The sequence below is a fragment of the Aotus nancymaae genome, unplaced genomic scaffold (assembly GCF_030222135.1).
Source record: "Aotus nancymaae isolate 86718 unplaced genomic scaffold, 86718_ANA_hifiasm-v0.15.2.pri h1tg000025l, whole genome shotgun sequence".
Taxonomy (NCBI): Eukaryota; Metazoa; Chordata; class Mammalia; order Primates; family Aotidae; genus Aotus; species Aotus nancymaae.
The window spans coordinates 2840731-2855728 of NW_026988438.1; the positions used below are offsets into that span (position 1 = coordinate 2840731).

The 14998-nt window shown below is 40.7% G+C and overlaps 1 long non-coding RNA gene across 1 annotated transcript; it reads left to right on the forward strand.

The window, feature by feature from the left end:
• The first annotated feature begins 770 nt into the window (after positions 1 to 770).
• On the forward strand, positions 771 to 7116 carry LOC105716147 (uncharacterized). The gene is made up of 3 exons (XR_001107206.2): positions 771 to 3358; positions 6026 to 6106; positions 6235 to 7116. It is a non-coding gene; the product is annotated as an uncharacterized LOC105716147 (long non-coding RNA).
• Positions 7117 to 14998: the final 7882 nt, after the last annotated feature.

Genomic DNA, 14998 nt, shown 5'->3' on the forward strand with positions numbered 1-14998 from the left:
AGCAAAGAAAGCCTGCCAAGAGTTATAGTGGAGACAAGAGGACCTAATAAGAGGTGCCCACACTGTTTGTCCCTATTCTTCACCTCTCCTTCACTCCACCATCTAATCTAATTTTTTAATTTCTAAATTTTTTTTTGTGGAGATTCAGTCTCATTATGTTGCCCAGGCTGGTCTCAAACTCCTGGGCTCAAGCAGTCCTCCAACCTTGGCCTGCCAGAGTGCTGAGATTCTAGGCCTGAGCTGCTGTACCTGGTTCAACCACCAATTATCTAATTTTAATTCTGTCTCCTCCGCTGTACCCTACCTGCTAGCGCAGGTCATAAATAATCTCCATGTTATCAAAACAACTGGATACATCTCTGCCCACTCGTGATTTTAACTTTTAGCTACATATTTCAGTATTAACCACTTACTTCTTTTCTTACTTTACACTAAGATAGACATTTAAAGCCTAACTATATTTTTATTTTATTTTATTTTATTTTATTTTATTTTATTTTGAGACGGAGTTTCACTCTTGTTACCCAGGCTGGAGTGCAATGGCGTGATCTCGGCTCACCGCAACCTCCGCCTCCTGGGTTCAGGCAATTCTCCTGCCTCAGCCTCCTGAGTAGCTGGGATTACAGGCACGCGCCACCATGCCCAGCTAATTTTTTGTATTTTTAGTAGAGACGGGGATTCACCATGTTGACCGGGATGGTCTTGATCTCTTGACCTCGTGATCCACCCGCCTCGGCCTCCCAAAGTGCTGTTTTTGAAATTCAACTACATTTATTTAGTTAGTTAGTTATGACAGAGTTTTGCTCTGTTGCCCAGGCTGGAGTACAGTGGCACAGTCTTGGCTCGCTGCAACCTCTGCACCACCGCCACCACCCGTTCAAGTGATTCTCCTGCCTCAAGTAGCTGGTATTACAGGAGAGCACAACCGCACCTGGCTAATTTTTGTATTTTTCATAGAGATGGGATTTCACCATATTGTCCAGGCTGGTCTTGAACTACTGACCTCAAGTGATCCACCCACCTCGATCTCCCAAAGTGTTGGGATTACAGGCCTAAGCCAATGTGCCCAGTTACATGTTTTTCTTAATTATTGGGTAGCTACTTTAAAACTTTTAATAATTTTAAGGAAAGTGTAACTACTTCAGGAAAATTGAAGAATTTCTCCAATTAACTAGTAGGAAAGGATTTTATTTATTCTGAAATGATTAAATATTCAAACATCAACTCAGTTCTTCACAGGAAGCCTCCAGAGAGTTAATACCATGTATTTTATTTATTTAAATAACAACCACAACAAGAAGAAAAATTCCTGCTAATAGAAATCCCAAAATCAGCCAGGAGTAATTAGAAAATTACAGACGGTAGAAAATGTTTTAGAGGCTGGGTGTGGTGGTTCATACCTGTAATCCCAGCACTTTGGGAGGCCAAGGCAGGAGGATCATCTGAGATCAAGAGTTCAAGACCAGCCTGGTCAACAAGGTGAAACCTGTCTCTACTAAAAATACAAAAATTAACCTGGCATGGTGGTGGGAGACTGTAATCCCAGCTACTCAGGAGGCTGAGGCAGGAGAATCGCTTAAACCTGGGAGGTGGAGGTTGCAGTGAGCCGAGATCCTGCCCCTCACGGCCACCCCTGCTGCCACCTCCCCCAAAACCCTCTACTCCTGCTCCTCGTTCTCCATATCTGGGGCCTTACTCTCTCTCTCAGTGGACCGGCAGCCTCCCTCCCACCTCCAGCTGCCTCCTGCCTCATCAGCAGCCAGACTCCGCCCTCAATACGGGTGCCAGGCTGGAGTGCAGGAATCCCCGTTCCCCAACTCCTCAGCGTGCTGTGCCCCTGGATCCCCCGTAGTGGCCTGGGTGAGCGTGTCCCTTCAGCAGGGTCAGCTCTGAAGCTGTCAGGGCCAACAATGCCTGCCTGTGAGTTTAGCTTTGGAAGAAGAAATCACTAACAGAAAGGAGAAGTGCCCCTGCTCTTAACCTGGATAAAGTCCTGCAAAAACGGCCTAGTTACCAGGTTTCCTTCTGCTAGCATCGCATAGGTGCAACTCTGTCATCATTTGGGTGCTCCAATAGGACTCTGCTGATTGACAGCCAGGGAGAACTCAGAAGAGGCCTGCACAGACAGGAGGAGCATCTTTTCCTATTCGATGATCTGTTAGTTGTGGCCAAACTCAAATATAACAATAACTTAAGATACAAAATATTAACTAGTATGTGGACAGCAAGCTGTGTGGATGAAGTGGAAGAAGGCAACACCAATGCCGTGAGATCCTCGGCTCTGGGCTGACCCACAGGGCACTCTGTGGCCACTTTCACTTCCCCAGAACAGAAGGACAAATGGCTCTCTCTCCTTCAGAGACACATCCATCTAGAGAAAAAGAAAGATGACCCAAAGAGCATTTCCCTCAAAATCTCCACCGAGGACATTGAGGATTGTGCCTATTATAAAACTATCACAGTAATGGATTCACAGACAGCAAATGAAGTTATCAACATATTACCAATGCTAAGAATAGCTGGCTCTGAGAAAGATTAGAAGTTATGGGTCAATTCTGGCAAAGAACAGGCGTCATGCCCACTCACTGGGCATGAAGATCTCTATGGAATTAAAATAAGCCATCTTCCAGACACTGCACTGCTGACACCACACCCAAAGGACTCTCCACCCTTTTCAATCCCCAAGCACCCTTCCTCATGGGCCAGCTCTTGGCCTGTGGAGGATTTGGCCAGCCCAGACTCAGGGCCTAGAGTGACCTGTAGTCCCAGCTACTCAGGAAGCTGAGGCATGAGGATCACTTGAACCCAGAAGGCAAAGATTGCTGTGAGCCGGGATCACATCACTGCATTCCAGCCTGGGCTGCAGAGCAAGACTCTGTCTCAAATAAAGAAACAAATAAATGTGTATTTTTTTGTATATGCAGAAACTAGAAACTACTGTTAACTTTTAAAGTTCTTTGGTTTTCAAGGCATTGATAATGTATGTGTATGAAGTCCATGCTGTTAAATAAAATACCTTTTTGCAGAATTAACCATCACACCAGGAAGAAAAAGAAAACACTCCATTACAAAGTGAGCAAAAGACATGAACAGAACAAACACTTCTCTAAAGAAGACATACGAGCGGCCAGCAAAAATATGAAAAAATTCAGTATTACGAATCCTTAGTGAAATGCAAATCAGAACCACAATGAGGTACCATCTCATACCAGTCGGAATGGCTATTAATAAAAAGTCAAAAAATAACAGATGTGACTGAGGCTTTGGAAAAAAGAGACTGTTTATACACCATTGGTGATGATGCAAATTAGTTCAGCCACTGTGGAAAGCAGTTTGGAGATTTCTTAAAGAACTAACGGTAAGAACTAAAATTTTTCATTCTTAAAGAACTGAAAATTACCTTATGTCCCAGCAAATCCTATTACTGGATATATACCCATAGAAAAATAAATTCTTCTTCCAAAAAGGCACTTGCACTCATATGTTCATCACAGGACTATTCACAATAGCAAGCACATGGAATCAAACCAGGTGCCCATCAACAGTGGACTGGGTAAAGAAAATGTGGTACATACATACCATAGAATACTACACAACCCTAAAAAATAGAAGTCATGTCCTTTGTAGCAACATAGATGCAGCTGGAGCCTGATATTCTAAGCAAATTAATACAGAAACAGAAAACCAAATACTGCCTGTTCTCACTTATAAGTGGGAGCCAAGCACTGGGTACACATGGACATAAAGATGGGAACGATGGATGCTGAGGGCTCCAAAAGGTAAGGGAGGCAAGGGTTGTAGCCAACTACAGGGTACTGTGTTTGCTACCTGAATGATGTGATCATTAAAAGCCCAAACCTCTACACCAGTCAATCTACCCATGTGGCAAATCTGCACACGTAACCCCTCAATCTAAAATAATAAAAATTGCAGAGTAAAGCAGTATACCTCAAACAAACAGGTTTGCTTGATTTGCTTTCATACCTGGATTTGGAAAATAACGTGCATAAATTTGTGTAAATTACCCAGGAGTCTTAGACAACCAACTTTCAAAATACAGTACAAAATACAGTAACTAGTAGATTTTTTTTTTTTTTTGCCTTCATTTTGTATAGGGTTTTCCCAAAGAAGAATAATCTCAGAGGCAAGCCCTTCAAGGGAACAGCTGATGTGTTATGGTGAATCTGAAACTTTTGCCCTTTGGAGAGCTTTTTTTTTTTTTTAGAGACAGGACTCACTGCCACCAGACTGTAGTGCATAGTGCAGTGGCACAATCAGAGATCACTGCAGCCTCGACCTCTCAGGCTCAAGCCATCCTCCCACCTCAGCCTCCCAAGCAGTTGGGACCACAGATGCATGGCACCATGCCTAGACAATTTTTTTGTGTGTGAGGGGGACAGAATTTCACTCTTATTGCCTAGGCTGGAGTGCAATGGCGTAATCTCAGCTCACCACAACCTCTGTCTCCTGGGTTCAAGAGATTCTCCTGCCTCAGCCTTTCGAGTAGCTGGGATTACAGGCATGCACCAACACACCCAGCTAATTTTGTATTTTTAGTAGAGACAGGGTTTCTCCATGTTGATCAGGCCGGTCTCGAACTCCCAACCTCAAGTGATCTCCCTGCCTCAGCCTCCCGAAGTGCTGGGATTACAGGCATGAGCCACCCCATCCAGCCGATAATTTTTATTTTTTATAGAGACAGGGTCTCACTATGTTGCCCAGGCTGGTCTCAAACTCCTGGGCTCAAGTCATCCTCCCGCCTCTGCCTCCCAAGTGCTAGGATTACAGGCGTGAGCTACCACGCCCAGCCAGGAGGGCTTCTTTTAAAAGCAACAGTAGCTACTTCAAGGAACAAGCCTCCACTACAAATTCATTTTCCAGATTCTATAAGCTTACTGTTGAGTGGCAAGAACAAACATTTCAGGGAGAATTCTAAGGTGTAGTATCAGTCAAATGTCAGTTTAAAATGGGGACTTAACGGTCATTTAAAAGATAAACTAGTGTGAGGGTGGCTTGAGATCGGGGAAGGGGACGTTGCAGTGAGCTGAGATCATGCCACTGCACTCCAGCCTGGTGACAGAGTGAGGGTCCATCTCAAAAAATAAACTAAATAAATCAAGAAATCAATAAAAAATAAAAGATAAACTACCATGAGCACAGGATCTTTTTTCTACCCTGCTTTTGGTACTTGCTAGGAACAGTGCAATGAACATCCCTTTCTTGCTCAGTTAATTGGACAGCAGTCACGCCTGTTGACATAACTGCAGAATGACAAATGATCTATTCATTCTTTTCATTATTTGCACTAGAACGTCAGAGTGGAGAACCCACAAATGCATTTACATATCCAAAGCTGGTGGCATTTTGGCCTCTTTTTGCCCCTATTACTGTGAAAAGATTTCTCCAAGGGAATCTGAAAGTAATCTTTGTGGGTTGCAGCAAACATACACACCCTTTCGGAATTTTATCAGGCAATCCTAGCACCAGGCAGCTCAAACAAAGCAGGGCCCCACGGCGTCAGTGGCCTTCCCTTGAGAACTAGAGGAACAGGATACTAGCCTGCATCCGTCTCCCTGCAGGTGGGTGTTGGCTCATTTTAAGCAGATGGTGGGTTTATGATTCCACTGTGCTTTACATTTCTCAATGGACAAATATTTGTACCGGACCAGAATAAATAAAAAAATTCTTCGGCTTAGCTTCCAAAGTATATCAGAAGTTTTAGGACACCTCAGCATTTAAACTGTTGTAGGAAGTGAGTGAATGAGCCCCGAGCCCTGTCTTTCCTTTTTTTCCTGTTTAAAACCTGCCTGAAAAATGAAAGAAAATGTTTGGAAGGCACAAGCAAAATGAGTTGTGCCTGTTTCAGGAATCACTGTTTCCCCCATTCAGAGAACTCTTAAAAATGTTCAGTATAAGTATATTTTAGTTCTAACAAAAAGATTCAAGTTAAATTTCCCACTGGAACCAGAAAATGGAGCGTCTCTACTTTTCTTTCTCCAGTAATTTCTGTTGTTTCTTTCCATAGTATGACAGCGGTCATTTTCTCCCCCAGATGCGAATGCACTCATGAAAAAATCTGAGTAATGCTCAACAGGCTCAACAGAACGTGAGTTTCACATTACCCCTTTAGGGCACGGGTATCTGCTCTGTATCTTCTGTCTGAGCTTTTTCTTTTTGTTTTTCATATACCTTTTGAAGAACTGGATATTTGTATTTGATCTGGTTTCTCCACAGAACTTGAAAGGGCTACCCCACTGCTGAGCTTTGGGACAGACGGATTTCAGCAGGGCGATGACATTATGGGAAGCACGTTAACCTTCTCCAAAGCAGCAACAAAAGAAAAGCAAGATTCAGCTACTGGAATGAAAAGCTATTTCACAAATTCAGTGAACATTTTAAGACCTCTAAAATTTGGCATTTTGACTTTTGGAATTAATGAGTAGGAAAATTTACTTAAAATGAATATTCCCCCAAAAAGAGAAGTCATTTGAACCCTAAACTCTCTCATTCAACAAGGCTAGAAAATTAGACTTAAGAAGAAAGATAATTTAATTTATCTTACTTTCTCTGCAAGAAAATAGCAATCACAGTGAAAGAATACACACTTTCCAAGGAACTTCTTGCATTTCCCTCCAGGAGGAAGATCCAGAGAGATGGAACAATTGGGTCTTTCAGTCCTCCAAGAATGGTCTCTGATGGCTGGTGCTAGGACCAAAAATGTCAGCAACCACAGGGAGATGGCAGTGTGGTAAGACATGGGGGAAGGTGGAAGAAAAGAGAGATATAAGAGCCGGGTATCAGCGAGAGATGTGGGGAACGTGAGGGACAAACACGTACACATGTACACACACATTCATCCCCTCCCCTTTCTCTCTTCTACAAATTTGAGAGAATTAAAGGAGAAAAGGAAAGTCACTTAAGAGAAATGAGGCTGTGAACTATGGCATACATCTCCATTCATGTTTTTTAAGAACTGCAAGTAAATATGGGAATATTTTCAATTCTGTTTATTGGATAGAGCCATATAATGCCTGAGTTCTTTGAATCAGAATCATTATTTTGGCAAAATATTCTGCTTACTTTATATTTCTTTGAAATATATAGACATATAAGTGATATCCTGCTTAATTATGATTCATCATTCATGAAATATTATCTTCAAAGCATAGGTATTAGAATGTATCTGTCTTAAATATGAAATACGATTATATTATTATTTGATTATTTACATATCTTTCACTCCCTACTCAAACTCTCATCAGGATTCCATAGTGTTAATACATCTCTTGAAACGGTTTCTCTTTTCATTACTGTAACTCTCCATCCTCCATTTCACACCTGCCTTTCTGGCCACTTTTCCCTAATCTCCTCCCAAGCTCTTCTAGTCAACCTCCAAACTGTGAAGTGCATGTGCTCTATCCTAGGTTCTCCTTAGCGTTTTAGCTACAATTTCTCCATCGATTACCTCGTCTCATTTCATTTATTTTAAACGCACTTACAGGCTGATGCCTCGCAAACTTTACCTTCAGCCTTCATTTCTGCACTGACAGACTCATATATAAAACCATGTAATTGACATATCCTCATCAAAGAAAAACAGTTATTTCACACTTTAACATATCACAAACTGAAATCCTTGTTTTCCACCCATCCCCAAACCAGGTAGTCCCATTTCAGTAAATGGCATCATCTTAATTTTTTAAACCAACATCGTCCTACAGTTTTAGGGAAGTCACCCATGATTATTTCTATTCCTCATTCCCTAAAAACAGCCCTTTAACAACTCCTGTTGATGCTAGTGCCAAAATACATATTTTTTTCTTATGTTTTTCTGTTTCCAATGTCACTAGCCTAGGTTCAATCACTACTAACTTGCACACGTTACTGCAATTGCATCTTACCCTTTCTCTGTGCTCTGGGTTTTCCCTTTGTGAGTCAATAGATAACTATTATTTAAACTAGAATAAACTTTTTAAAAATGGCATGAGGGCAATGCCACTTCCTGGCATAAAGTCACTTAATTACTTTTCAATGGACTGTGACTCTACAGGCCAAAATAAGAAAATCCAAATCAAGTTGGCTTAAACAATGAAGAACATTGATTAACTTCTATTTTAAAAATCCAGAAGTAGAACAGCTCAAAATTGTCATCAAAGTCCCATTTTCCGCTTTCTTTTGCCATCCACAATGTTGAATTTCTCCCAATGACAGCTCATAAGATGTCTACAAAATGCAATCAGGACAACAGTTTGTTTTCATGTCCAAAAGGAGGGAGCAAGGGTCCTGTGGTTTTCCCATATTGGCTCTCTTGAGTCACAGGCTTACCCTGGAAACAATGTCCTGACCACAGAGTTGAAATATGTCAATAGGCCCAAGCCAGCCATGACCCAATCATGGAGATGGAGGAGAGTCAGCTTCCTCTTGAAGTACATGATCAATGTATAAAGGAAGGTAAGACTCAAAAAGTAGAGAACATTAAAAAGAGAAAAATGGAAGTTAAGGAGGCAACTAACAATACCAATGATTCCTAGCTGGCCGAGTACGTATGATCCGTTTCTGTTTCCCCATTCTTCTTTCCAGCTTTGAGTATCAATCTCTCTCTTGCTTACTTGCAATGTCAGGGACACTGGCTGCTTACATTGTTCTATCATGCTGAGAATCTCTTTCCTACCTTAGATCATCTGCACTTGCTGCTCCTGCCTGGAAAACTTTTTCCCAGGCAGCTCTTCAAATGACTGGCTCCTTTGTTCTCTAATCTAAACTCAGAACCCTGCCTCTGTGGCTTTAGTAAACTCTGACAGTTGTACCCACCAAACATCTAACTGTGAAGTCTTAGAAAGCACTACATCTATTTGGGATTTCACCACATGCAATATAACTACTTAAAAAGTCATTCTACCTTTAATTACTACAATTTATACATTAGGAACTGAAATACATGCTTTTAATCTAAAAACAGTTACTTGCTATTTTTTCCTTTGAAACAAAAGGAGATTCTCAGGGGAATATAGAGGGAACCAATCTCTTAAAACCTTTCTTCCTCAGCAGACCAGAAAGTTGGTTGTAAGAGCAACAGCCCAACTAAAAGAAGGAATGTGAACTGAAAGATGTGGAGCTATTGAGCCAGGGATTATGGCCACAATGGCCCCAGTAGATCTGCCGTTTTACAACCTGCTTGGTCACTGCAATGCCTTCCTTTTATAAGCACTGTCTACCCCAACTCTCGTTGTAATGTGATCATTCTTTTAATGAATACCAAGACTGGCCCACTATAGCACATGAAATCACTAAGTTGAACCTGTTGGAACATGACTGAACTCTGAAAATTGGATACGGTGGAAGAAAACAAGAATCAGCAATGTTTAGTACTTTCACCACTACCAATGATGAAAAAAGCTGTGATATAAAAGCTTGCAAAGGTACTCTGATCGTTTGAAAAACGCTAAATATAAGATAATCAATTTAGAAAAAATATATTACAAGAAAACTGTCAGAATAAAATTAGGTACCAGAGACCTTGGATGCAGGAGCTGCCTTTACGTACAGAGGAGTAGACTAATTGGCAACACGAGCGCTTTCCCGAAGCAAGTTTTACAGAGTTTGGGCTGTATCCCTACGAAAACTAACTCTAGAAGTGACTTTGTTAAATATCGATCACCGAGTGTCTGTACGTGAAGACAATTACCTGAGGGAGATGCGCTTTTGTACATATACTTTCAAGGTAATAATGGATGCTAACATTGGCCTTATTTCAGAGCCTGCTAGACCTCTGACACTCTTTCACTATTCAGTTTAACACTGCAGCAGTCACACAGGAGGGTTCTTGAATTATTTGTCCTGTCCTTTTAGACATCTGCCATTACTGCAACAATAGTGTATGTCAGATACCAGCATCTGATAGGTTAAAAATGTTAAATGTATGCATTTTACTAAAATAAGACAGCATCTATTGTAAGAAGGATCATTATTTTGTACATAACACTAAAAATGGTTTAAAATATTGCCAATTCAATGATGACACATGCCCAATTGTAAAAGGCATTCTCATTTCAGAGTTGGCAAAATGTTGAAAAAATGTGCATCTTAGGATAGAAAAAATATAATTATAAAAGACAGAACTTAAAGCTAATCTTGATTTCTAAGCTTAGAAATCAAGATTAGATTTACTAATTCAGTTTTCTGGATCCCAGAAACTGGGTTACATTACCAAACTGTTAAGTTACTACAAAAAAGAGATACACCTAGAATCCTAACACTTTGAGGGGCCACCAGGGGTGGATCACTTGAGCCCAGGTATTGGAGACCAGGCAGGGGAACATGGCAAAACCCACGTGTACAAAAATTTTTTCAAAAAACAGCAGGGCATGGTGGCACATACCTATAGTCCTAGCTACTTGGGAGGCTGAAGTGGGAGAATCACTTGAGCCCCAGTGGGGTGGAGGTTGCAATGAGTTGAGATCATGCCACTGCACTCCAGCCTGGGCAACAGAGTGAGACCCTGTCTTGAAAAGAAAATGCTTTCAATATATTTGGGATTTAACATTTTCCATCTATACACCTAAAAAGTAAACTAACCTCTCCCTGCCTGGAATTTTAATAATAGTTTCACTTACTTCTATACATTACAATGTTTGAGTGAGGGTTTTGGAGCCAAAGCTTAGTAGATAGTTTACTTGGACAAGTTATACAAATTCTTTGTGACTCAGTTTGTTCAATTGTAGGTAGGGATGGTAATACAGGTAATAGTAGTTCTCTTGTAGTATTACTGGAAGATTTAAAGATATCTATACAGCGTTTACAATTAATGGTGCATAGCACATAGTATGTTCTGAGAAAAGATGAGCCATTTTTATCACTGTACATCTATTTAAAATATGCATATCAGTAATGCAGAATTCAGTTCCATTGGCATGACCTTGGAAGGAGGAACAGAGTAAAGGAAAGTGTTCCAGATGCTATAGCTAAGTACACACCTTCTCAAAACATAGTTTTGTATCTTACAAGAGCCATTTTTAATGTTTACTGATTTTGTGGGTCAATACTTCACACAGAGCACAGCTCCTGATGTCAGAGACCTCAGCAGAGAAGATTGGAAGGCAAGGAGAGGAAGGTGTGACTCAACAGCTGAGGATTAGATTCATCTTAAGCAGTCTTCACTAACGCGTCTGGCAGTTGCTGTTAGCTGTCAGCGGGGACCCCAGCTGGTCTGTCCGCCAGAAAACATACCTGCGTATTCTCCATGTGGTCTCCCAATGTGGACTAGTTTGGGTTCTCACAGCGTGGCAGCTGGATTCCAAGAGCAGACATCCCGAGAGAGCCAAGCAGAAGTCTTACTGCTTTTATGACCTAGTCTTAGAAGTCACAATGTGTCACACAGTACCACCAGATTTATAAGGAGGAAACAGGAAACCCACATTTCAAATGGAAGGAGTGTCAAGGTCACATTGAAAGAGGAGCATATGGAATGAAAGATATTGTAAACTGCTGAGAAAACACAATCTGACAGAGAGTAAGAGACAGTGAGAGACAAACTTTTAAGACAACCTGAAAGATGACTACCTCTAGTGGCACAGCCATCTGACAGCATTATTGGGGATACACTTAATTTTGAAGAGTCAAATAACCATTGCCTAAATACAGCAGTTCATTCAGAACCATTGAAAGCATATTAGGCTTCTATACTTTGAAAGAGAACAGACAGTCACAAATTTTTCACAGCCACTTCCCAGATTAAGCAGAGCAAATGTAACAAACACAATAAAGGTTTTTTTCAGATGTACAGATAACCAGGACTTATCATAAACTAGGTAGGTAAGGAGAAAAATTCAGTCGCGCTAGCATGTGCCTAGAAAAAGAACAAAAACAACTCTATTTGTAAGCATTCTGTTTGTTTTCAGGACTAAATTGTAAAATGCTTATCATTTAAAACTAGTGGTCCTCTGTAATCCAAGCACTTTGGAGGCCAAGGCAGGCGGATCACCTGAGGTCGGGAGTTCAAGACCAGCCTGACCAACATGGTGAAACCCCATCTTTAAAGAAAAAAAAAAAAGTGTTCCTTTATTGTGCATTTGTGTGCAAAGTGCTTTAGTGGAATGTGCACTTTTTAAATATCTGATCTTTGTAACATTATGATATTAGTGTATTTCCCTCCAATATACAGACAAGAAAGCTAAAGCCCAGCCCAAATAATTCAACTATTCCTGCCTGCCTCCTGAATTCATGCACATTCTGTTATCAAAGACTACTTTTGGTGTGTTTATAAAATTATCTTCCAGAGTACACTTAAGTTAAAAATAACCCAGATACTTCTAGCCAGAGTTTGAGATAGGACCAGGTTAACTTTGAGTATTTTTGTGAATATTATGAACCAGGAAGAAAAATAAATTAACTTGAAATGGGTGGATAGCAGAAATCTTCAGGATAATTTCTTAATGTGACAAAACACAAATTTTGAACAAAAAGAAATAACTATTGAGAGATAATTCCAGAAATCAATAAAGACAAAAAAGTGGGCCGGGCGCGGTGGCTCACGCCTATAATCCCAGCACTTTGGGAGGCCCAGGCGGGTGGATCATGAGGTCAAGAGATCAAGACCATCATGGCCAATATGGTGAAACCCTGTCTCTACTAAAAATACAAAAAATTAGCTGGGCGTGGTGGTGCGTGCCTGTAGTCCCAGCTACTCGAGAGGCTGAGGCAGGATAATTGCTTAAAATCAGAAAATGGAAGTTGCAGTGAGCTGGGATCGCGCCACTGCACTCTAGCCTGGTGATAAAGCGAGACTTGGCTCAAGCCTGTAATCCCAGCACTTTGGGAGGCCGAGGCAGGTGGATCACGAGGTCAAGAGATCGAGACCATCCTGGTCAACATGGTGAAACCCCGTCTCTACTAAAAATACAAAAAATTAGCTAGGCATGGTGGTGCGCACCTGTGATCCCAGCTACTCAGGAGGCTGAGGCAGGAGAATTGCCTGAACCCAGGAGGCGGAGGTTGCAGTGAGCCGAGATCGCGCCATTGCACTCCAGCCTGGGTAACAAGAGCGAAATTCCGTCTCAAAAATAAATAAATAAATAAATAAAAATAGTAGATATACACATCTGAAGTTGTATGCATTGATTGGCTGGAAGAATAAACACAGATGTTAAACCAATGTTTCTGAAGCTTAATTTTGCCATTAAAAAACCAGACATTGACAAGAAAATGCTTCAGAACTTTGAATATAGCAGACTTCTTCATTTGTCTTCATTCTTCTTTGACTTCTCCTTAAGTAGTGCTGAGCCTCCGTCAGGGACATCTTTACATTTGGATCTTTCTTTTCTTTTTTCGAGATGGGGTCTCACTTTGTCTCCCAGGCTGGAGTGCAGTGGCAGGATCACAGATCACTGCAACCACTGCCTCCCGGCCTCAAGAGAGCCTCTCACCTCAGCCTCCCGAGTAGCTGGGACTACAGGCCTGTGCCATCACATCCTGTTAATTTTTGTTTTTTTGTTTTGTTGTTGTTTGTTAGAAACAAGGTTTCACCATGTTAACCCACTGGTCTCAATCTGCCGGCTTCAGCCTCATAGAGTACTTGGGATTACAGGCATGAGCCACCAGGTCCTGCCTGCATTTTTCTTATTGTCTAGATTAACATGCCCTTTTCACTTTCTCTCAGATAATAGAGTATTATTGAGCTAGTAAGATTTTGTTATTTAGAAAGATTTTTTTTCAATATAGTCATATAAAGGGATTTTTGTTGTAGTTTGATACTTAAGCCAGAAGGAATCCTGAGTATTTTAAAAAAGTGTCACAGCACAAAACAAATTATACAACTTTATAAAAGATGATCTGTTACCGATACTTCCATCTAAGTAATGCATAAAGCTCTCTTATGAAGTTAACTGTTTACCTAACATCTTACTGAAGTTAGGAAAATAATTTTCCTTCTTAAATTGAGAAGCATGACCAACTTTAGACCTGCAAGCAGAAAATGCAAAAGCAAGTCAAGAATATTAAACTACGTTCTTCCCACAAATAAGCTAGTTCTGACGATTTAAAAGAAGAAAAAAGAAACACTCTTTTTCAAGCCTTCTCCAATAAGAGTTTACATAACACTATCTTATAACAAAATGTCAAATTCACCCTGACTGGTTTTAGAAATCAAATTATCAACTGAACACATTTGATAGTAATTGTAAATGTGAACAAGTGCACACACATACAAAGTAGGGTGAGCTAAGAAATAAAAGAGTGGTGGGTGGTGGGAAGTTCTTGTTTTGGGGTATTTTTTTAAATGTCTTTCTATATTACCTAAAGCTAGTTACCGTTGGTTTAAATCCTTTCCTACTCCAAAAGCTTCTATATCTGAGACGATTTTTTTAACCTTTAGATTCAAAATTTAGATTTAAGAGTGCACTATTTACCATTTACCATAAATTATGGAGTAAAACATAATTTAGAGAAAACCAGCAGTTAAAATATTTCTGCAGTTAGCAACTATTACCAAGAGATCTATTTTTGCAGTTACCTCTAGGTCATCTGACCCAGGATGGAAGAACTTAAACAAAGCCACCAGAGGCCAATCGAGTGCTTCCTGGCTTATTTAAAACACTGGCTGCTTCAGACCAGTCCCTGAAAAGGGAAGTAATAATTTCAGGCCCTAACACTTGATAAACATTCACCCAGTAGTAAATGATGGCCATTCAAAGGGCCATCCTTTTGTCATCGTCAACTTTTCAAAATTAGGACAAACACTATCTTTCGGAATAAACATCATTATTCATTTGCACCTGAGGTTCTAAATTCAAATCCATTGTTGAGTAGGAGGTCTTCTGAGCTAGTTTTCCAATCTCTGATTTGGAGCTACAGGTAGGACCCCCAGGGGAAGGTAACTAGTTAGCAGAAGGCCACCCTCACCTGCTGTTGGGAACAGCTTCATAGAAGGCCAAGAACTTTTTAGATACTAAAGGATATAGAAAGTCCTTAAGGTTAGAAACACTCCCAGGTTTTCCAACCCATT